The sequence below is a fragment of the Chiloscyllium punctatum genome, chromosome 47, assembly GCF_047496795.1.
Source record: "Chiloscyllium punctatum isolate Juve2018m chromosome 47, sChiPun1.3, whole genome shotgun sequence".
Lineage (NCBI taxonomy): Eukaryota > Metazoa > Chordata > Chondrichthyes > Orectolobiformes > Hemiscylliidae > Chiloscyllium > Chiloscyllium punctatum.
Genome location: NC_092785.1, coordinates 17,648,623 through 17,672,699, shown reverse-complemented (window position 1 = coordinate 17,672,699; position 24,077 = coordinate 17,648,623).

Below are 24,077 nucleotides of genomic sequence, written 5' to 3'. Positions count from 1 at the left end.
AGACTTAACAGCAGTCTAGTTTTGTTCAATATATCACATCTGCTAAATGACACTGATCTTTTACGAGAAATTCTGTGTCCTATGGTATTGCCCAATGAGCTATCTGAAGAAGGAGCAGCACTCCAAAAGTTTTCACATCCATGTAAGCCCGTTGACCTATCAGCTGGTGATGTGTGGTGTTAAATTGAAATAGAAGATAAGTGAAGGTCATGATGCAACACAAAGGATTTCCAAAGGAAAACCTGGAACTTTTCAAGAGCTAACTCGGAAACCAATTGATATGAGTCGACAGACCTTCCCTGGACACTCAGGTCATGAACTGGTGTAACAACCCTGACGTCAGTGATGTACCTTCTACGTTTGACCAATGACAATATGACATGCCTCCCTGTGGAATTAATCTGTCTAAATATAAGGTGATGCACTTCACCATGACAGAAATGGCAAGGGATTACAAGGTTAAGGGTAGGATCCTTGCAAGCACCAAAGATCAGAGCAAACTTGATATGCATGTTCACTGGTCATTGAAGGTATCAGGGCAAGTAAATAAAGTGCCTACATTTATTACTCAAAGCATTGAGTTTAATAGCAGGAAAGCTATGTTCAACTTGATAGGGGAAGCGATGGCGCAGTGGTATTGTCACTAGACCTTTGATGATGGAACCCAGATAATATGAGGGGAGCTGGGTTTGAATCTTTCCATGGCAGATGTGGGATTTGAGTTCAATAAAAATCTGGAATTCAGAGTCTTCCGATGACCATGAATCAATTGTTGGACAAATCCCTCCGGTTTACTAACGGCTTGAGGGAAGGAAACTTCCATCCTTAGCAGATCTGGCCTGTATGTGAAGCCAGATCCGCAGCAAGATTGCTGACTCTTGACTGCTGTCTTGGCATGTTGGGATGGACAATAAATGTCGACCTCAACAGTTACACTCTCATCGTTTTTTCTTAATGAATAAGTTAGGAAGAACACTATAAAAGTCAAATAAAACATTGTTTAAACCACAGCCAGTGTAATGTGTGCAGCTCTGCAAACGTCCAGCAAGGTCTGCCTGCAACAAGCCACTGTCCTTCCTGACTTGGAAAATCCTGGAAAGCCCTCTCTAGTCTAATTTCCGGTCTACTTTGGCATATGGACGGCAGCAGGTCGAGTATACAGCTCAAAACAATTCTCACAAAGGGGCTACTCGGGGCAGACAGTAAATTCTGGACAGTCAGAAATACACATGTGACATGGAGGAGTAAAAAATCTTGTTTCTTTTTCTTTTAAAATAATTGGGAATAAAATGTCATCAGTAGTGAAACAACAACAGGGTTTTTTCAAAAAAAAAGTATCATTACAATTTAAATCCTGCATAGAGCCACTCATACCGTTATACAGCACGGAAACAGACACTTTCGTGCAATCATTTCATGCTGAACATAATTCCAGACTAAACCGGTCACATATACCTGCACACGGCCGATATCTCTTCAAATATTTCTTATTCATGTACTTATGGTCCTGTCTTTTAAACGGTGCAATTGCACACGTATCCACCATTCCTCAAGAAATACATTCCAGATGCGAACCACCCTCTGTGCTATTAAAAATGCCTCTTATGCCATTTTGAAATCTCCCTCCTCTCACCTCAAAAATGTGACAATAGTCTGGAAATTCTCCTTCTTAGGGAATATATATCTACCATGACCTCAATCTATACTTATTATTATTCATAAACATCTATCAGATTAGCTCTCAGCCTCCAAAACTCCAGTGAAAAAATAATCTCAGCCGATACAGTCTCTTTTTACGCAAACCTCCCATCCCGTACAACATTCTGGTAAATCCGACCTGAACCCTATCCAGTTGGATAATATATTTCCAATAACTGGGCAGTCAGACGTGGACACAGTATTCCAGAGGACGCTTCACCACAATGCTGTAACTCCTATTAGGCTGAGAATTTCAATTTCAGATGTTGCTGCTGGTTGGCCAAAGTGAATTAATGTATGGAATAATATCCATAATTCCTGAAATGAGAGAGTGAATAGACACCTCACCAATATTTACTTGTAAATACACTAGAAAACAAAATGCAGCTGCAAAGGTAGAGAAAGCAATTTTCGACTTCAAAATTCAGCAGTTCCTACAATGATGCTGTTTGTTTGTACGTTGACAGACACAATACAGACACAATACATAGTGAACATATCTTTAGGAGAGAATTTGTTTTAAAAAAGTCTCTGTTGGACAGTTAACTTGGAACAAGTAATGAGGAACAATAACATTATTGTGAACGTTGTAACAACAGGACAATGCATTCCAAGAAAAAAAACTTTCCAAGAACATATTATCAGGAAAAATTCAAAATGAACTTAAAGATAATGGCTTTGTTTGCGAAGCTCACGTTTCACTAAAAACCAAATAAATGAAAATAGGACCACCATTTGATTGTAAAATGTCAAATAGGCAAGAAAAAAGTTATTTTATTTTATACGTTTCGAGGATGTATTCATGATACAGATAGCAGTACACACAAGTGGTGGCAAGAAAATAAAATTTACTTATATTTTGCAAAAGTTGCATTTTGTAAGCCGTAACATCAAACTTTAATACCCAGATAAGGGGAATCGTGGATTTGGACCCGCTCACAGTTAATGTTACTCAATGCATTAATCCTGCAAAGTCTACTGACCTGCTCGGGTTGACAAATATGAAATAGTATTTGAAATCCCCAAAGTTTAGTAACATTTATTTTTTTTAATGTAATTAGAGTAGCTAGTGTGTAATATCTTGGCAGAACCCTGGTTTAATATATTGAACAAAATTTTAGTTCTGATTTATTCCTTACAACTCGCATAATAATATTCACCTACAGAGATTTTGTCACTTGTAGCTGTAGGGACCATCAGATGTCTTAATTCTTTGTGACAGGTGTCAGCTGACTCGTGTGTATTTACTCGAGTATTGTGTGCAGTTCTGGTCTCCTAATTTGAGGAAAGACATTCTGGCTATTGAGGGAGTGCAGCGTAGGTTCACGAGGTCAGTTCCTGGAATAGCGGGACTAATTTATGCTGAAAGACTGGAGCGACTGGGCTTGTATACCTTTGAGTTTAGAAGACTGAGAGGGGATCTGATTGAGATATATGAGATTATTAAATTATTGGACACTCTGGAGGCAGGAAACATGTTTCCACTGATGGTGAGTGCCGAATCAGAGGACACAGCTTAAAAATAAGGGGTAGACCATTTAGGACAGAGATGAGGAGAATCTTCTTCACCAGAGAGTGGTGGCTGTGTGGAATACTCTGCCCCAGAGGGCAGTGGAGGCCAAGTCTCTGGATTAATTTAAGAAAGAGTTGGATAGAGCTCTCAAGAATAGTGGAATCAAGGGTTATCGAGATAAGGCAGGAACAGGATACTGATTAAGGGTGATCAGCAATGATCATATTGAATGGTGGTGCAGGTTTCAAAGGCAGAATGGCCTACTCCTGCACTTATTGTCTATTGTCATGGTTAAACCTACTTGAAGATCCCAAGAGCATGCAGTATCTGAGGGAGATCTCAGAAAGTGCAATCTGACCCCATCTGAGTATCAGAGGGTCTGAGATTATGAGAGTAGAGTCTTCCACCTGCACATCTAAATGATTAGGATACTGAGCAGAAGCAGAAAGATATTCCACATTTTTGCTTTACAAAAAAAGTCTCATGGCATCATTCATGAAAATTAGCAATCAAATAAAAAAAACATATTTTTATTGAGTCATCAGATTACAATTGGAAAGAAAGCTAAATTCAAGAGATTTAGTTCTTCACATCAAAACGTTTTCAGAAATGTTAACAAAAGTGTACCAACATAACGTTTATTTTTTACTTTTCGTTTCGATTAGCTGACATCAGAACACATGACCAAGGAGATGTCAGCAATTTCTTCAGTTCTTGCCTGAATTTACTTTGTGTGGCTACATAAATACACACATTTGTACACGAATTCAAATGCATGAGCATGTAACCAGTTTCAAAAGCAAGAAAGGCAGAAGCGGCATGATCACCTCGATAAAATGCAGTGTTTGTTATCGTTGAAGATAAAAAGCTCACAGCTGCTGTCAGCCACAGAAGAATAAAACTCCACGATATGCTGAATAGTAAAATGATGGATTTCCATCTACTCTCCATTTCTGTGTCTCTTTGACTCTCATTATTGCGACGCCGCATCGCTCTGCGAACTCTGTTGGCAACTAAAATACATCGGACAATCAAGCAATTGCATAACAATATGAAAGAAAATGGTATGCAAACAACTAAAATCGTTTGTAACCAAGAAAATGCCGCACCTGTTGGAGAAATGAAGAAGCTCAGCTTGGTGCGACAACCCAATTGTAAATGACCAATGACTTGCTCAGGTTCATATACAAACCAAAATGGTATGTTTGCAAGCCATACCAAGGCAGTAGTGCCCATTACAACTGCAGCCGCTGTACTCAATCTGCAATACTTTGTTTTCAACCTCTCACAACATATAGCTACATATCGATCAAATGTGAAAAAGACTGTGAACCACACTGCTAGGTATAGATTGCTTGAGCTTATGTAGATAGTAAACTTACAAACAACTGTGTAGGAAAAGAAGGAATTTATAAAGAGAGAACTCGAAATTTGGTGTCCTGTTACGTTGAAGATCATGATCAGAAGAGCTGCTGTTGCCATGGCTATCATGTAGGCTGAGGTACAATTAGAAAGGCCGCAGTTTCCCCTCGCGAGAACAATCAATGTCATCAGGTTCGCTGCACGTCAAATGAAAAAAAGAAAAATTGTAAAACGAGCACACTAACAGAACAAACGTCTACAAGTTTTTTGAGAAAATACAGAAAAGCTTTGTAATGCAACCTTGTGCCTTGTGGCATTTCAATTTGATCAACATGATGTTTGGGAATTTTAATTGTAGTATAACAAAGAACAGAATACTCAACTTAGAGGGACTGAAACTTTGATTTGTTTGCAGAATTCTCTCGTGAAGTGCTTTCTAAGGATACTCTAAATATAGTTTACAGGGCTTATAGCCAAATCAAATCTCCCTCCCGATACTTGCATTGACAACATAGTAAAATTAAACCATTCCAATGAGAGCCCATTTTGATCCAAATCATTACGTATTAAACTTTTTCAATAACCAGGACCAGACTTTGGAAGTGACTGAAACCAGATACCTATGCCTCAAGGGAAATACTTGACGAATTGTTTACAATGCAGTAACATTAGCAGAAGAAGGTCAGAACAAATGCTTCTGAAATTCAAAATGAATTGTCTTTAATTCATGTACAAACTCTAAAATAAAGAGAGACATGTGCGCATTGAATGGATAATTGAAAAGGAAAATAAAATTAAATGAGATATGTCTGGCTGGCATCTTAAACTATTTCCATAATCCACAACATCATAGGCGAGAGTGTGGAGCTGGAAAAGCACAGCAGGTCAGACAGCACCCGAGGAGCAGGAGAATCGACGTTTCGTGCATAAGCCCTTCATCAGGAATGGCTTGATGAAGAGTTTATGCTCAAAACGTCGATTCTCCTACTCCTCGAATGCTGTCTGACCTGCTGTGCTTTTCCAATGCCACACGCTCGACTCCAGTCTCCAGTATCTGCACTTCTCACTTTCGTCTATAACATCACAGGCACATGGGAATGTACCTTAGTTGGTTTCTGATGCCACGAATGCAAGCAGGTAGTCTATAGTGGCCTTCAATGATTCCCAATGCAATTCATCATAACTGTGGTGCTATTTTCTCAGTATTCAAAAGATCCTGATGAGACGACAAATATGCAGCTATCAAAACACAATCTGTAACTTGCAGCCCCAAACAAAATGCAAAAACAGATCAATTTCTCACTTCGCCTTTCCAAATGAACAGCTTCCCCAAGAGGTCCCAGTTAACATTTAATATCTGCAACCTTTATTTGTATTGCAGCCCTCCAGGAGTTGTAGCATCTACAGAATTCATCTTAAAAAGTAGTTTCCTTATTGCCTGCTGTTGCTGCAGACTATTGTCCTGCAATAAATGCATAAGGTCACCAAGATCATAAAACCAAAAAAAAAATGCTGAAATAACAACGGCTAAGACAGCATTCATGCACAGAGAACAAACTGACGGCTTGCGTCCACATAACTCTTCATCAGATTTCAGTCAGAGACATCTACACTGAAGAGGAATTGCCGGAAAGACTGAGAGAATAGTATTTCGAGTGCAGAACGTCAGTTTTAGGTAGGATATTGAGAAGTAGGAGATTGAACTCGTTGACAAGAGGAAATTTAGTCGACTTTAGACGCAGATGACCAAAATCATGAGGTGTATGTACAGAGTCATGATGATAATCTGGGATTGAGGCTGCTTAGATTTGAAGCGACTCACAAAAGGTGCGAAGGTGACAGGTGAGAGAACATTTTGACATAGTGAGTGATGAATGTCTGGAATGCATGCCAGAGAGGGCAGTCGAGGCAGTTCAATTCAGGATACTGGTAAAGCAGTTTGGGTGTCGTACAAAGTGGAGCAAGGTGCAAGGTTATCAGGAGAAGGCTTGAGAATGGCACGGGTTGCATTGCTCACTCAGAGGTCCGGCGAACACACGGTGAGCAGCATTACTTCCTTTTGCAATCTAACAGTTCTATGATTCTGTCATTCTGTGAATTAATTACATTCAGAGACATAGAGAAATGAAGTATGAAACAAATCCAGCAATGAAGGAAAATATATAGAGGCCACACCTCTGTCTGAGGGATTGACAGAACCATAAACTGCATAAAGCTGATTCTGAAGTATTTCCATCGTTGGTTGGCGTTCGGAAGAATGAGAGAGGTGTTTCATAGGACCGGATAAAATTATAACAGGACGAGACAAGGGATACATGGGAAGGATGTACATCATAACTGGAAAATCCAGAACTAAGGGTCACCGTCATAGGATATGGAATCTGCATTTGGGAACCGGATTGAGGAGGAATTTCTTCACACAGAGACGATTTAACTGTGGAGCTATTTGCCCGGAAAACTATTGAAGAAAATACATTCAGCGTTTTCAATGGGGAGATAAGTATAGTTCGATGTATGAAGGCATGAAAAAATCTGGAGAGAAAATGGGAGTGACACAATGAGTTCGATGATCAGCCACGATCCTCTTGAAGGACAGAGCAGGCTAGAAGGACTGAATGCCTCCTCCCGCCCCTATTTTCTATTTGAATAAGGAAGGTATATGTCTTTTCTGAGTGCATCGCCTGAAGCTATCACACAAGCATTAGTAGGTTGTTCGCAATCATTTTATGTTCTGTAACAATTCAAAGGTGGGTAAGTTCTTGGAAGATATTATGATGGACATGACATAACTGTATTTAGAATGTCAAGAATGGATTAAATAGAGTCAAAATGACTTTGTTCGTGGGAAATCGCATCTCCTTAGCTTTACCAAAGAAGATTGATGAAAGCAGAGTAGTAAATATGACTTATCTGGACTTTGGTAAGGCAGTCAACAAGGTTCTGCAAGATAGCTCAGATAACATGGTTAAATTACATCTAATATGGTGAAACCTTGTCAGCTGGATACAGAACTGGTTCGAAGGTAGCAGAGAGAGAGAGAGAGAAAGAAAGAGAGAGAGAGATGATGGAGAGTTACTTTTCAGACTGCAGGCCATTGACCAGTAGTGAGTGGCATAATGCAGAGTACGCTTCTTTTTCTCATTCATATGAATGATGTGGATGTGAGCATAAGTTATTTGCTTAGTAAGTTTGCAGATGATACCAATATTTGTGGTATAGTGGACTCCAATTAAGGTTAACTCAAAGAACAATAGATGCTTGATCAGGTGGGGCAATGGGTCGAGGAGTGGCAGATCGTTATGGACTGGGTCAGACCTTGGTGAACAAATCACTAAAATAGCCAAAACTATAGCATATCTCTAGAGAGAGAGAGAAAGAGAGAGAGAACCAGCCATATATGCTTCTTTTGCAGGTTCAAAACTGCCCGACTGCATTCAGTGAGTAGTCAGACTGTCAAAAGAAATCAAATCAAACCAGAGAAATCTGAACTGGAAGAAGTGGCTAGTCCCCTTCCATTGTCCAAGGTTTAATTTTCCAAACCCGAAAGCCATCCACCTGTGGCAGCATGTGTTTGATATAATAAAATTGACCCTAAAACCCTTCCCTTCAACTTTGACTTTGCGGAGTGAGTGTTTTTACGACCTCCGAAAAAAGAACAACATAATCTTGTCCAAGGAAAAGAATCATCGTAGAGTCATAGAGATGTACAGCATGAAAATAGACCCTTCGGTCCAACCTGTCCATGACGACCAGGTAACCCAACCCAATCTCGTCCCACCTGCCAGTATCCCGCCCATATCCTTCCAATCCCTTCCTATTCATATCCCCATCTAAATGCCTCTTCAATGTTGTAATTGTACCAGCCTCTACCACTTCCTCCGGCAGATCATTCCATACACGTACCACCCTCTGCGTGAAAAAGTTGCCCTTTAAGTCACTTTTATATCTTTCCCCTCTCGCCCTAAACCTATGCCTCTAATTCTGGACTCCCGACCCCAGGGGAGTCTTTGCCTATTTATCCTATCAATGCCCCACATAATATTGTAAACCTCTATAAGGTCACCCCTCAGCCTCTGACGATCCAGGGTTAACAGCCCCAGCCTGTTCAGCCTCTCCCTGTAGCTCAGATCCTCCAACCCTGGAAACATCCTTGTAAATCTTTTCTGAACCTTTTCAAGTTTCACAACATCTTTCCGATAGGAAGGACACCAGAATTGCACGCAACATTCCAACAGTGGCATAACCAATGTCCTGGACAGCCATTACATGACCTCCCAACTTCTGTACTCAATGCTCTGAACAATAAAGGAAAGCATACCAAACGCCTTCTTCACTATCCATGTGATTCCACTTTCAAGGCGCTTTGAACTTGCACTCCAACGTCTCTTTGTTCTGCATCACTCCCTAGGACCTTACCATTAAGTGTATAAGTCCTGCTAAGATTTGTTTTCCCAAAATTCAGCACCTCGCATTTATCTGAATTAAACTCCATCTGCCACTTCTCAGCCCATTGGCCCATCTCATCAAGATCCTGTTGTCATCTGAGGTAACCCTCTTCGCTGACCACTACACCTGCAATTTTGGTGTCATCCGCAAACTTACTAACTGTACCTCTTATGCTCACATCCAAATCACTTATGTATCAGGCATCCCTCGCCCTTAAAACCATGAAACATCAATATTCAAAGATGATTTTATTTTGAAACTAATAAATACTAAATGGTAAACACATGATAACTGTCATATACTAAACATTAACAATAAACATGCAAGCACTTGCAATTAAATTTATTTTCAGTCTATTTTACCCCTGCAACCGTACGCCTCCATAGTCCTTCAAGTCTTGACAATGCATCAGCAATCAATTTTTTTCTCATCCTGTCACATGCACAATTGTCAATTTGAATGGCTGAAACAAGAAGCTTAATCGAAACTGTCTAGCACGTTTTCCCTTAAATTTCACCTCAAACTTCAATGGCTTTTGATCAGTGGATATGACTCTCTCAGATATGTTATTGGAAACACAGACATTGAAATGTTGTAATCGGAACAGCAAGCTCAAAGTTTTGTTCTCGACTGTTGATTATTTTGGCTCATGAATGTTCAATACATGATCGGCACTTATATCTACTCTTCGTCCTCCTGCAGGAGCACAATACCGACACATATATCGACAGCCACCCTGAATGGCTTTGTGTAATTAGTTGTGGTTCATACTGGGTTCAGGGATAACACAACTTTCAGACTGTCTAATACCTGCTGACAGTATGCTGTCCGCTAAAACCTCTTGCCTTTCTTTAGCAATTGAGTGAGTGGACACGACTAAATTTGGTCCAAAGTTTTGATAAAATCGACTCAAACCCACGAAACATAGTCTTGCTCGATTTATTGATGGTATGGGATACACCCTAATTACCTTTGTTTTTGCATTCATTGGAGCCATTTGTCCATGTCTGGTAACATGGCCCAGCAAGATAACTTGGGCTTTGGAAAATGCAATTTGAGCCAGTTTTATCAGTAAACCCGACTTCAAAAATTGATCAAACGAGTCTGATGCATAACACAAATGTTCAGGTAATCCAGAAATGACCTTATTGGATCGTCTCCGAAATGTGTACTTGTCATACCTAATGGCATAGCTTTAAATTAATACAATACATTCGGCATTATGAGGGCTGAAATTATCTTCAATCCTTCTGTCATAGTTATCTGCCCGTATCCTCTGAGCAAGTCCAACTCAGGAACATAAGTTGCTTGTCCATATGTTTCAACACAGTCTTCCAAATTCGGAACGAGATATGCATCAGTCCTTGTAACTTCACTGACTTTGCCGGAGGCCACATATAACTGTTGGATGCCATCTAGTTTTGGCACCTTCAGTATGGGTGAGCTCTTGCCACTGTAACCCAATTCAATTATATCGTCTTGGATTATGAATTCAATCTCTTATGAACCTGTGATTTCAAGGGATAATCCCAGAAGGATGCTGCTGAATTCGAATAGCATCTGTATCATGCATAATTTGGTGACTAATTCCCAGTTTGCTTACACAAATCTCCTCATGTGATCGTATTAATTCCTTCTAGTCATTTCAAATTTCTTCTGGAAAGTAACTCTTCGTGGTAAGGTGACTAAGGAGGTAGATGAGGGGAAAGCGGTAGATGTGGTATATATGGATTTTAGTAAGGCGTTTGATAAGGTCCCCCATGGTAGGCTACTGCAGAAAATACAGAGATATGGCATTGAAGGTGAGTTGGAGGTTTGGATTAGGAATTGGCTCTGTGGAAGAAGACAGAGGGTAGTAGTTGATGGCAAAGGTTCATCTTGGAGTGCCGTCACTAGCGGTGTTCCGCAAGGATCTGTTTTGGGACCATTGCTGTTTGTCATTTTTATAAATGACCTGGAGGAAGGGTTAGAAGGTTGGGTGAGCAAGTTTGCGGATGATACGAAAGTCGGAGGAGTTGTAGACAGTGAGGAAGGATATGGCAGGTTACAGCGGGATATAGAGAAGCTGCAGAGCTGTGCAGAAAGGTGGCAAATGGAGTTCAATGTAGCTAAGTGTGAAGTGATTCACTTTGGTAAGAGTAATAAAAAGATGGATTACTGGGCTAATGGTAGACTACTTGGTAGTGTGGAAGAGCAGAGGGATCTTGGTGTCCATGTACACAGATCTCTGAAAGTTGCCACCCAGGTAAATAGTGCAGTGAAGAAGGCATATGGCGTACTGGCTTTTATTGGTAGAGGAATTGAGTTCCGGAGTCCTGAGGTCATGCTGCAGTTGTATAAGACTCTGGTGCGGCCGCATCTGGAATATTGTGTGCAGTTTTGGTCGCCATACTATAGGAAGGATGTGGAGGCACTGGAACGGGTGCAGAGGAAGTTTACCAGGATGTTGCCTGGTATGGTAGGAAAATCCTATGAGGAAAGGCTGAGGCACTTGGGGTTGTTTTCATTGGAGAAAAGAAGGTTTAGGGGTTATTTGATAGAGGTGTACAAGATGATTAGGGGGTTAGATCGGGTTGACAGTGAGAACCTTTTTCCACGTATGGAGTCAGCTATTACAAGGGGGCATAGCTTTAAATTAAGAGGGGGTAGATATAGGACTGATGTTAGGGGTAGGTTCTTCACTCAGCGAGTTGTAAGTTCATGGAATGCCCTGCCAGTAGCAGTAGTGGACTCTCCCTCTTTATGGGTATTTAAGCGGGCATTGGATAGGTATATGCAGGATAGTGGCTTAGTGTAGGTTAGGGGTGCTTTGATCGGCGCAACATCGAGGGCCGAAGGGCCTGTACTGCGCTGTAATGTTCTATGTTCTATGTTCTATGTAACTCAATAATCTACCCAAATTTTGGCAACTTCTTCATTGTTCAATTTAATTTGAGGCATGTCCAAATCAGAATCCTCTGAAATGGAGACTTCCTTCTCTGTTGTAAGCAGTAACACAATCGTCTTGGCTTTCCTTCCCCGTCAAAACAACTTTTGATCATATTCACATGGTGCACTATTTAAGATTTCTTTCTGTCTGGAGTCCTTATGAAATAGCTCACCACACTCCATTTCCTTTCGATTTGTTAAGGTACACTAAACCTTGATTTTATGCATTCACTTATCACTGGAAGTAACGAAAACCCCTTCTCCCTGATAGCTGGTTTGCGAGTTTTTGCTATCTTGTCAGCTTCCCATTTCATTGTATGCTGTGACACGTATAAATGATATTTAATCAACTCCTCCTCTTTATTTAATCATTCCCGAAAATTTGACGTATAGTCTAAATATTTGGTCTCTGAATTCTGACTTATCAATTTCTCTTTAACCAATTTTAGCCGTCCTCTTACTTCATGTCCAAAACCTAACTTGAATGAATTGAATTTGTTCGATTCATTTGATGCATCTCTGACCACAAAGAAATTACAAACGAACTTCTCATATCTCGGTCATCTGAATAGTCTTGACTATAAACTCTCAACGTGGTCTATAATGTGTGATCGCACATTTCTAGTGCTCCCTGCAACTCTCGATGGAAGAGAGTCAATTGAATTATTACTCAGCTGTCTATCACTTCCATGAATAATTTTGATGTGATGTTTTACCCTTAATCTGATTGTATCTCCGTTGGTTGTCCATAGCTAATGAAACAGTTAAGTAGCTCCTTTACAATCCTTTTAGCTGTAATATTGAGCAGTGGACTGATCTCTGGACATCTCGTGGACGCATCCATCATGATTAACAAACACTGATTCCCACTTTTGTTTTTAGGTAGGAGTCCTATGCAATCAATTAACACTCTTATAAAAGGTTCCACAAATGCAGGAACACGTAATAAGCCCACTGATTTTATTACTGTCTTGGTTTTCCTGACAAATGTGACGTGTCCGACAAAATTCAACTGCATTGCTGTGCAGACCAGCCCAGGAAAAATGTTTCTGCATTTTCGCTTGAGTTTTTCTCAGTCCTAAATGACACCCTAAGTGGTGGCTCATGCGACAGTCGCAACACTTCCTTTCTATAACCCACTTGCAATACGACTTGATGAACTTCTGCCCATTTATCATTTGCTGAATATGTGATTAACTCACTTTCATCATTAAGAGTTCATTTTATGGTGATAACATTCAGTGTCACTTTCACGTTCATATTCTGTGTATGCCTTTTGATCTAACTGCTTTATTTTTTTTTCTCTGCTGTAACTCACTTAGTTTATGTGAGCTAAATATGTTCAGTTTGTCATGTTTCTACCCCGGATTGTCTTCACCGTCTGATGAAACAGAATTCTGCCAATTACACTTTAACTTTCTCAATCTCTCCACTATGATCTTTCCTGTGTCAATTGGTGGCATTGTGACCTCGTTACCATACAGTCAGAAAAAAATTCCCAGCATATGTGTCTTGAAATAATACAGTTTCCTGAGTTTTCAGGCACAGTAGGCAGCACTCCGACCTGCGAGCCAATGATATCAATGGCAAGAAGAAACTCTATTCCTCAGCTGAGCGTTTGTCCAGTACTGTTACCACGACTTCCCCGCTCTTCACTGGATACCTTAACCTCACATTATGTAACTCAGCGCTTCTTGCCTCACAGTGAATTCGCGTTACCGGTAAATTTTATGGGAATAGTCCTTCAGAGCTACCTATCTCCTCTTTTTTCAACATCACAGATTAAGAGGAACCCGTATCTTTGAATATTGCAACTTATTTACCTTCTGCTCCTGGCCTAGTTGAGTATATTTTCCCTTAGCTGGTATATGTTTGAAGAAGTGCAGGCAGTTCCACCTTATCCAACCCCCGACAAGGTTATACATTGTGGTGTAGATTTTGATTGCCATTCCATCAAAAATCACTGGCTTTTCCTGTTATTTGGCATCTGGCTGCTCAGTGTTTTCCCTAAACCACCAGCACTATGAAGTTATTTGGAATACTTTCGGCAATTAAGACACCTAAGCTTTTTAAACTTTCTTTCCCCTTCAAGGGTTTCGTTGATCACCTATTGTAAGTTTCTGTTTTGATCATCACTGAGATCTATCTTTCCCTTTCTACGCCAGAATTTCTCTTTTCCTAAACTTGTAATGTTCACAGATTGAAACTGATTTTGGAAGTCAAACTTTGACTTATGGACCAACTCATAACCATTTGCCGTTTCCAATGCCAATTTTGACATTTTAAATCTCTGCTCTTCAACATGATTTCAGTACTTCAGAAAGTGAATTTTTGAACTCCTGGCCACGGGCCAGTTTCTGAAGTTTAAACTCTCTCTCTTTCTTCCTTTCCTCTCTCTCATTTTCTCTATCTTCTCTCTCTGCATTTCACTCTTGTCTCTCTCTTTAGCTCTTTTTTCATCTTATTTTGCTTATATGATTCATGTTTTTTCGCTCTTTCCTCTGTTTTTAATCGTAATTCCTTAACTTTTGACTTTATCTCATGCCGTTTCTTATTCAATTTAATTTCTACCATCTCAAAAGATTCTGATGGCATTTCCAGTAAATCTAAATGCTGAGCCATTGCTGTAATTATATCTCCTTTCCTCACTAAAGGAAGCAGTTCTATCTTAAGCTTGTCTGCTAATTCCTGCGCTTAGCCTTAAATACTTTTGTAAAATACAAAAAAAACACTTCTTCCACACCCAGATAACTCTCGGTGGCTGAAAGTGCATTTACCATCCCAAGCACTGTTTAAACCAACCGAAATCCACACCAGAAGGAAAGACACTAACAGCTACAACTCGCTGTATTCACATCCAACCACCCAATCACAATTTGGAACAACAGAAAAAATCCCACAAAAATTCCCAACGTGTTATGGATCAGGTCAGACACATCAAAAGATTTCAAAAGTATTCCCGATCCTAACTTCACTAATTGTTCGAAGCAGGTGTAAATTGGATATTCCAAAAAGCAATGCCACAAGTCAAACCATTTCGCAAAACAGAACAGCCAAATCCAACATATTATCGCAATGTAATGGCCCTATTCCAAATTATTGCAATAATTCACATAAGTAGCAGTTAGCTCAAAAGGTTAAATCAACCATGAGTCTGACAGAAGAGAAGTCAGAGAGGGAGTGCCAGCATCGACTTGATTTTTGGTTCCAACAACTTTACAACTCCTGCTTGACTGCTTCCAATGAATAGACAGACTGTGAAAAAATAAAATCACATCAAACTAGAGAACAACTGATCTGGATGAACTCGTCACTTCCCGTTTATTGTACAAGTGTTTTATTTTTAAACTTGAAAGCCTTAGGCCCTTGGCAGTGTCTCTTAGCTGCAATCAAATTGGCCCTAAAACTATTCAACTTAGATTTTTCAGAGTCTGTGTCTTTTGTGGCCTCTCTGAAAAAAAAAGCCAAGAACAACATAACCTTGTTAAAGGACCAGAATCATCACAAGATTGAGTTCAATTTAGAGAAACGTGAAGTTGTGCATTTTTGAAAGGGATATCAAGGCAGGACTTGCCTGTTTCATGGTAAGGTCCTAGGACGTGCTGCTGAGCAACGAGACAGCGGAGTGCAGTTTCTATTGTTTGCAGAAAGTGGAATTAAGGCAGACAGAACAGCGAAGAAGGCAGTTGGCATGCTTCCTTTGATTGGTCAGTGCATGAGTATATGAGTGGGGAGGTTATACTGCCCCTGTGCAAAGGATTTGTTCGGTCAGGTTGGAATACTGCGTTCTATTAAGGCCTGTTGGTTAAATGAAAGAGTTTGTGAAACTTGAACTGGTTCAGAAAAGATTTCTAAGGATGTTGACATGGGAGGAGGTTTTGAGGCATAAGGTGAGGCTGAATAACCTGGGGTTATTTTCCCTGTAGCGTTGGAGGCTGGAAGAATAAATTGAGAATCTGCACAAAAAAACAATGAGGGTTGCGGATCGGGTGAATAGCCAAGGCTTTTCCCCTAGGCCTGGAGAGTCTATATCTCCAGGGCATAGGCTAAAGGTGAGCGTGGAAAGGTTTTAGTGTAACATTTTCACATAGAGCTGGTGCGTGTATGGAGGAATGAACTGCCAGAGGAACTTTTGGAGGCTGGCAGAATTGTGGTACTTAAAAGGTTACTGCATGGGCATACGAATACAAAGGGTTTGATACGGTCCAAATGCTAAAAAAAGGACTAGATTAATTTAGGGTATCTGTTCGGCATGGAGCGTTGTAATGATGGATCACCACATGCTGTACATCTCTTTTACTCGATAATTCTTAATGATTGCATGAAACAACATAATATTATTGACTTACCAGGAATGCCAACTGCTGCGAGAACCGGGTAGTAAATTAGCTTTATAAGTATAACTATTGGCTGTGCCATTCTCAGAAGAATATTGGAAATGTATCCAGATTGATAGCTTTAGTTGCAATGCATCTGAGTGCAGTGAATGTTCCATATTTATAGGACAGTCTTTCCATGGTTGAGGACAAAACAAACAGGTTGCAACGTTTTTCAGAGTTACGTAAACTGCTGTGATTTTTGCTGCTCTATTTCATCTGCCTTTTCTATGATGAGATGATACAGCTGTGTAACAGATGAATCTTTGACGAAAATAAACAAACTGAGTAAGATCACAGATTGGATATAGTTGGCACACTGCCAGAGAAACAGGAATATGTCATTGTTGTCAGTCGTTGTGTTGGCTTTCTTCCAGTTCTGGTGAATATGGCATGTCTTCCAAATTCCAAAAATCTTTTCACTTGTTTTTTTCAGCTGTGGAGACTTTCTTCACAGTGTTCGACATTCTTGATCAGCTGCAGAGACCTATTATTTGGCTTATCGACCCTCTATTCATATCATTTGCATGATCTTTGCATCTCTGTACTTCTAAATTCTGTCCCTGAGTGTTTATGTCTCACCTGACCTGATGACGGCGTAGCTCTATGAAAACTTGTCAGTTCATGTAATCTTGCTGCATTTTAAAGGGGAATCGTCTGACTTCTGCCCTTGGCCACTCCAGGACAAAAGTAATACCTCCACATTTGCATGTAAGGAAAGCTCAAGCCAAAATACAAAAGAAAATTGGCAGTCCTGCACAAGGGTGTGTCTGAAAATGACAAGCATGTACATTTCAGATAATGGAAAAAAAAAGGTCACTGCCATTACCAGTGTCCTTAATTTGCATTTCCACATTTGAGCAACCTTTAACAGGGACTTAATTGATTGTGTGGTATCTTGCCATATTTGCGTCTATATATTTCCCGACGTTATTACATTATGCAGTATCACGGGTAAAAAGATTGTCGAGCTATCTGCTTACATAATTCACTGGGTCCAGACCACCCACAAAAATACAGTCGAACCAATTGTTAAATCTTACACTAAAATTATTGAAGATAGTGTTGGAACAAAAAAAAACAAAGAACAAAGTAAGGTACAGCACAGGATCAGGCCTTTCAAGCCGGCGCCAATCCACATCCTCTATCTCCAGCTGTCGCCTATTCTCTAAGGCTCTGTATACCTTTGCTCCATGTGCATTCATGTATCTGTCTCGATGCATCTTAAATGATGTGCCCGACTATGCCAGAGCCGTTTGCAATGCAGGCACCCAACAATCTTCATATTGATCTTTCCACTCATATCTCTGATAATCTTTTCCCCTTTCAATTTGAACTCGTGCCCCCGAGAAATTCAGTCATCTCCCCTGGGAAAGGAAAAAAGCTTCTGTGTATTTGAAGTTACTGTAGTCCTCAACTAGGTCCCCTCTCAACCTTCATGTTTGTAATGAAAACAATACGAATCCACTCAACCTCAATTCATGGCCAGCTCTCTCCATACCAGACAACATTCTAGTGAATCTCCTTTGCACTCTCTACAAAGCATGCTGCATCCTTTCGGTAATGTGGTGACCAGAACTGTACACAGTGTTCCAAATGTGGTCGAACGAAAATCTTATACAACTGTAATATGACCTGTCCACTCTCGTACTCAATATCCCATCCGATGAAGGAAAGCATGATATATGCCTTCTTGACTGCTCATTGACCTGCGTTGCCATCTTCAGGGAAAAAAGTACCTGAACACTCAGAACCCACTTGACATAAATTTTCCACATAATGTTTCCATTTACTGTGCAGTTTGCTCTTTAATTTGAATCTTCCAATATGTATCACACCACATTTGCTCGGATTGATCTTCATCCATCATTTCACTGCCCAACTCTCCAAGCTGTCTCTATTAGGCATCACGGTGGTGCAGTGGTTAGCACTGTTGCTTGATGGTGCCAGAGACCCAGGTTCAATTCCCACCGCAGGCGAATCTCTGTGTGGAGTTTGCACATTCTCCCCGTGTCTCCTTGGGCTTACTCCGGTTTCCTCCCACAATCCAAAAATATGCAGGGAAGGCTAAATTGCCTGTAGTGTTAGGTGAAGGGGTAAATGTAGGGGAATGGATCTGGGTGGGTTGCGCTTCAGTGGGTTGATGTGGACTTGTTGGGCTGAAGGCCAGTTTCCACACTGTAAGCAATTTAATCTAATCTAACTCTCCTGTATTCATTGCCAGTCCTCTTCACTACCTGCTACTTCATCAATCGTAGTGTCACCTGCAAACTAGATAATCTGACTGGGGTGTAAGACCGGTGCAAAATTGAACAGTTGAGAGGAGAACTGCAATGCCTAACATGCACCAGATTGCTTGAAATGACCTCTCTCTTAAAAGTATCTTTTTGATCAGTAACCTCTGACGCAGAAATTCCTAACAAAGAGAAAAGAAGACACGGGAAGATCTAAAAACAAGAACATATTTTGGTAAGCCTGTTTTGAGATAAGAAATGTTGTTTTGTAAACATTAATTGGGAGTTTTACCGGACTAGTATTATAGAAGAAAAGATAAAATGTAGAGTAGAGTAATAATTTGTAAATGATGATTAGTTATTGATTCTCAGTTATATTTTCAGAAATAAAGTTGTTAATTTTTACTTTACATTGTTCTTGGTCATTCGAATTTTTACAGGTTATTGCACAGTATATATCTTTTTCTGGGTTGCTGGTTTTAAATCAAACAGGAGAGTATACCTCGTGTTGTAACACTACCGTGGGGAACCTTAACAAATGCCTTATTGAAATCCATTTGTATTGCATTTATTGTCCTTACATTATCTTTCAGCTTTGTCACTTCGTGAAATAATTCTATTAAGTTGGGAAGACATGACCTCCCCTGCACAAAACCACGTTGCTTATCACTGATTAGACATCTTCTTCCAATTGGGAGTCGATCCTATCCCTCAGTATCTTCTCCAGCACCTTTCCTACCACCGAAGTCAGACTAACTGGTCTTTAATTTCCTAGATTATCTCTGGTCTCCTTTTTTAGCAAGGCACTGCATCAGCAATTCTCCAGGACCTCACTCGTTATCAATGATGCTATCTTTTTTTCTCTCTCTTCACAAAAAGAGCGGGAGCAGCAGAGGAAGTGACGGCAAACAGAGGGGCAGCCGGGAAGGAGAACAGTGAGTATAAATACTCACCCTTTAATCACCAACGGTCATTTGAGTGGGAGCAGCGGCCGAGTAAAAGCGAACCCGGGAGACTACAGCTAAGGTAAGACAGTTTGTTTCAAAATTACTTAACTGCAGCGGAAGTGAGGTTGGAGTGCATAGCTGGGCGGGAAGGTAAGTGATTAGTATTTGAGTGGGTGTGTTCTAGACCCCAGGTCCTACTTTCGTAGGGCCTCCTCTAACCTAACTTTAAAGTCCACAGGTAAGTGACTCAGTGTTATTGACTCTGTGTTCTTGTTTTTGGAGACAAAGTGTACAGTCATGGCAGCGCAGGCGGTGGAATGTTCCTCCTGCAGGATGTTTGAGGTAGGGGTGACCACCGATACTCCTGCCGACTTCGTCTGCAGGAAATGCAGTCAGATCCTGATCCTCACTGAACGAGTTAGGGAACTGGAGCTGGAGCTGGATGAACTGAGGATTATTCGAGGCTGAGAGGGTGATTGATAGAAGCTACAGGGACATAGTTACGCCAGAGAACAGAGGTAGCCGGGTAACAGTTAGAGGTGGGAAGGGGAAGAAGCAGGCAGTGCAGGGTTCCCCTGTGGTCGTTCCCCTAAAAAATAAGTATACAGCTTTGGAAACTGTTGGGGGGGACAGCCTTGAAGGTGTAAGCTGCAGTGAAGGGGTCTGTGGCTCTGAGACTCAGAAGGGAAAGGGGAGAGGAGGAGAGCGCTAGTTATAGTGGACTCTCTAGTTAGAGGGACGGACAGGCGGTTCTGTGGACATGGGCGAGACTCTCGGATGGTTTGTTGCCTCCCGGGTGCTCGGGCCCGAGACGCCTCGGGCCGTGTCTTCAGAATCCTTAAGGGGGAGGGTGTGCAGCCAGAAGTCGTGGTACACATTGGCACCAACGACATAGGTAGGAAGAGGGGTGGGGAGGTCATTCAAGAGCTCAAGGAGTTAGGCTGGAAGCTAAAAGCTAGAACAGAGAGTCGTCATCTCTGGGTTGTTGCCGGTGCCACGTGACAGTGAGGCAAAGAATAGGGAGAGTGCAGTTGAACACGTGGCTACAAGGATGGTGTAGGATGGAGGGCTTCAGATATTTGGACAATTGGACTGCATTCTGGGGAAGGTGGGACCTGTACAAACAGGACTGGTTGCACCTGAACCAGAAGGGCACCAATATCCTGGGGGGTAGGTTTGCTAGCACTCTTCGGGGGGGTTTAAACTAATTTGGCAGGGGGATGGGATCCGGACCTGTAGTCCAGCAAGTAGGCTAGCTGTGTGTCAGGATGCCCAAGACTGTAGGGAGGCTGTGGAGAAGGTAGCACTGACAGGGACTACTTGCGGACACAGATGGGCTCAAGTGCGTATACTTCAACGCAAGGAGTATCAGAAATAAGGTGGGTGAACTTAAGGCGTGGATCGGTAACTGGGACTACGATGTTGTGGCCATCACGGAAACGTGGATAGATGAGGGACAGGAATGGCTGTTGGAGGTTCCTGGTTACGGATGTTTCAGTAAGATTAGGGAGGGTGGTAAAAAAGGAGGGGGGGTGGCATTGCTAATTAGAAATGGTATAACGGCTGCAGAAAGGAAGTTTGAGGGGATCTGCCTCTGGAGGTAGTATGGGCTGAAGTCAGAAATAGGAAAGGTGCAGTCACCTTGTTGGGTGTTTATTATAGGCCCCCCAATAGCAGCAGAGATGTGGAGAAACAGATTGGGAAACAGATTTTGGAAAAGTGCAGAAGCCACAGGGTCATGGTCATGGGCGACTTCAACTTCCCAAATATTGATTGGAAGCTCTTTAGATCAAGTAGATTGGATGGGGCGGTGTTTGTGCAGTGTGTCAAGGAAGCTTTTCCAACGCAGTATGTAGATTCCCCAACAAGAGGGGAGGCCATATTGGATTTGGTACTCGGTAATGAACCGGGACAAGTGGTGGGCTTGTTAGTGGGTGAACATTTTGGTGATGGCAACCACAATTCTGTGACTTTCACCTTGGTTATGGAGAGAGATAGGTGCGCACAACAAGGTAGATTTTACAATTGGGGGAAGGGAAATTACGATGCTGTAAGACAGGATTTGAGGAGCATACGTTGGGAGCATAGGCTTTGAGGGAAGGATGTGGTGGAAATGTGGAACTTTTTCAAGGAGCAGATACGACGTGTCCTTGATATGTATGTACCTATCAAGCAGGAAAGAAATGGTCGTGTGAGGGAGCCTTGGTTGAGGAGGGAGGTTGACTGTCTAGGAAAGAGGAAGAAGGAGGCTTACATAAGGTTGAGGAAACAGGGTTCAGACAGAGCAGAGGAGGGATACAGGGTAGCCAGAAGGGACCTGAAGAAAGGGATTAGGAGAGCTAAGAGGGCATGAAAAATCCTTGGGGAATAGGATCAAGGATAACCCCAAGGCATTTTATGCGTATGTGAGAAACCTGAGAATGACGTGTGGGCGGCACGGTGGCACAGTGGTTAGCACTGTTGCCTCACAGCGCCTGAGACCCGGGTTCAGTTCCCGCCTCAGGCGACTGTCTGTGTGGAGTTTGCACGTTCTCCCCGTGTCTGCGTGGGTTTCCTCCGGGTTGTCCGGTTTCCTCCCACACTCCAAAGATGTGCAGATCAGGTGAATTGGCCATGCTAAATTGCCCATCGTGTTACGTAAGGGGTAAATGTAGATGTAGATCTAGATGTAGATGTAGGGGTATGGGTGGGTTATGCTTCGGCGGGGCGGTGTGGACTTGTTGGGCCCAAGGGCCTGTTTCCACACTGTAAGTAATCTAATCTAATCTAACGAGGGTAGGTCCGATCAAGGACAGTCGTGGGAGACTGTGTATTGAGTCGGAAGAGATAGGAGAGGTCTTGAACAAGTACTTTTCTTCAGTATTTACGAACGAGAGGGACCGTAGTGTTGAAGAGGAGAGTGTGAAACGGACTGTTAAGCTAGAAGAGATACCTGTTAGGAAGGAAGATATGTTGGACATTTTGAACAACTTGAGGATAGACAAGTCCCCTGGGTCTGACGGGATATATCTTAGGATTATGTGGGAAGCAAGAGGAAATTGCAGTATCGTTGGCAATGATCTTCTCGTCTTCACTGGCAACGGGGGTGGTACCAGGGGACTGGAGAGTAGCGAATGTTGTGCCCCTGTTCAAAAAAGGGAATAGGGATAACCCCGGGAATTACAGGCCAGTTAGTCTTACTTCTGTGGTAGGCAAAGTAATGGAAAGGGTACTGAGGGCTAGGATTTACGAGTATCTGGAAAGAAACTGCTTGATTAGGGACAGCCAGCACGGATTTGTGAAGGGTAGGTCTTGCCTTACAAGTCAAATTGAATTCTTCGAGGAGGTTACCAAGCATGTGGATGAGGGTAGAGCAGTGGATGCAGTGTACATGGATTTTAGTAAGGTATTTGATAAGGTTCCCCATGGTAGGATTATGCGGAAAGTCAGGAGGCATAGGCCAGAGGGAAATTTGGCCAATTGGATAGAAAACTGGCTAACCGGTCGAAGGCAGAGAGTGGTGGTAGATGGTAAATATTCAGCCTGGAGACCAGTTACAAGTGGAGTTCCGCAGGGATCAGTTCTGGGTCCTCTGCTGTTTGTAATTTTTATTAATGACTTAATAGAGGGAGTCGAAGGGTGGGTCAGTAAATTTGAGGATGATACGAAGATAGATGGAGTTGTGGACAGTGAGGAGGGCTGTTGTCGGCTGCAGAGGGACTTAGATATGATGCAGAGCTGGGCTGAGGAGTGGCAGATGGAGTTCAAAGCTGCCAAGTGAGGTTGTCCATTTTGGAAGAACAAATAAGAATGCGGAATACAGGGTTAATGGTAGGGTTCTTAGTCAGGTGGAGGAACAGAGGGATCTTGGGGTCTATGTACATAGATCTTTGAAGGTTGCCACTCAGGTGGATAGAGTTTGTAAGAAGGCCTATGGAGTATTATCGTTCATTCGCAGAGGGATTGAATTCAAGAGTCGTGAAGTGATGTTGCAGCTGTACAGGACTTTGGTTCGTCCACAGTTGGAGTACTGTGTGCAGTTCTGGTCGCCTCACTTTAGGAAAGATGTGGAAGCTTTGGAGAGGGTGCAGAGAAGATTTACCAGGATGTTGCCTGGAATGGAGAGTAGGTCGTACGAGGATAGGTTGAGAGTTTTCGGCCTTTTCTTGTTGGAACGGCGAAGGATGATGGGTGACTTGATAGAGGTTTATAAGATGATCAGAGGAATAGATAGAGTAGACAGTCAGAAACTTTTTCCCCGGGTACAACAGTGTTACAAGGGGACATAAATTTAAGGTGAAGGGTGGAAGGTATAGGGGAGATGTCAGGGGTGGGTTCTTTACCCAGAGAGTGGTGGGGGCATGGAATGCACTGCCCATAGGAGTGCTAGAGTCAGAATCATTGGCGACATTTAAGCGGCATTTGGATAGGTACATGGATGGGTGCTTAATCCAGGTTAGAAGTTCGGCACAACATCGTGGCCCGAAGGGCCTGTTCTATGCTGTATTGTTCTATGTTCTATGTTAAAGATATCTATTAAGGCCACAAATATTCCATCTCTTTTTGCACTCAGTAGTCTAGAAGAGATCCCATC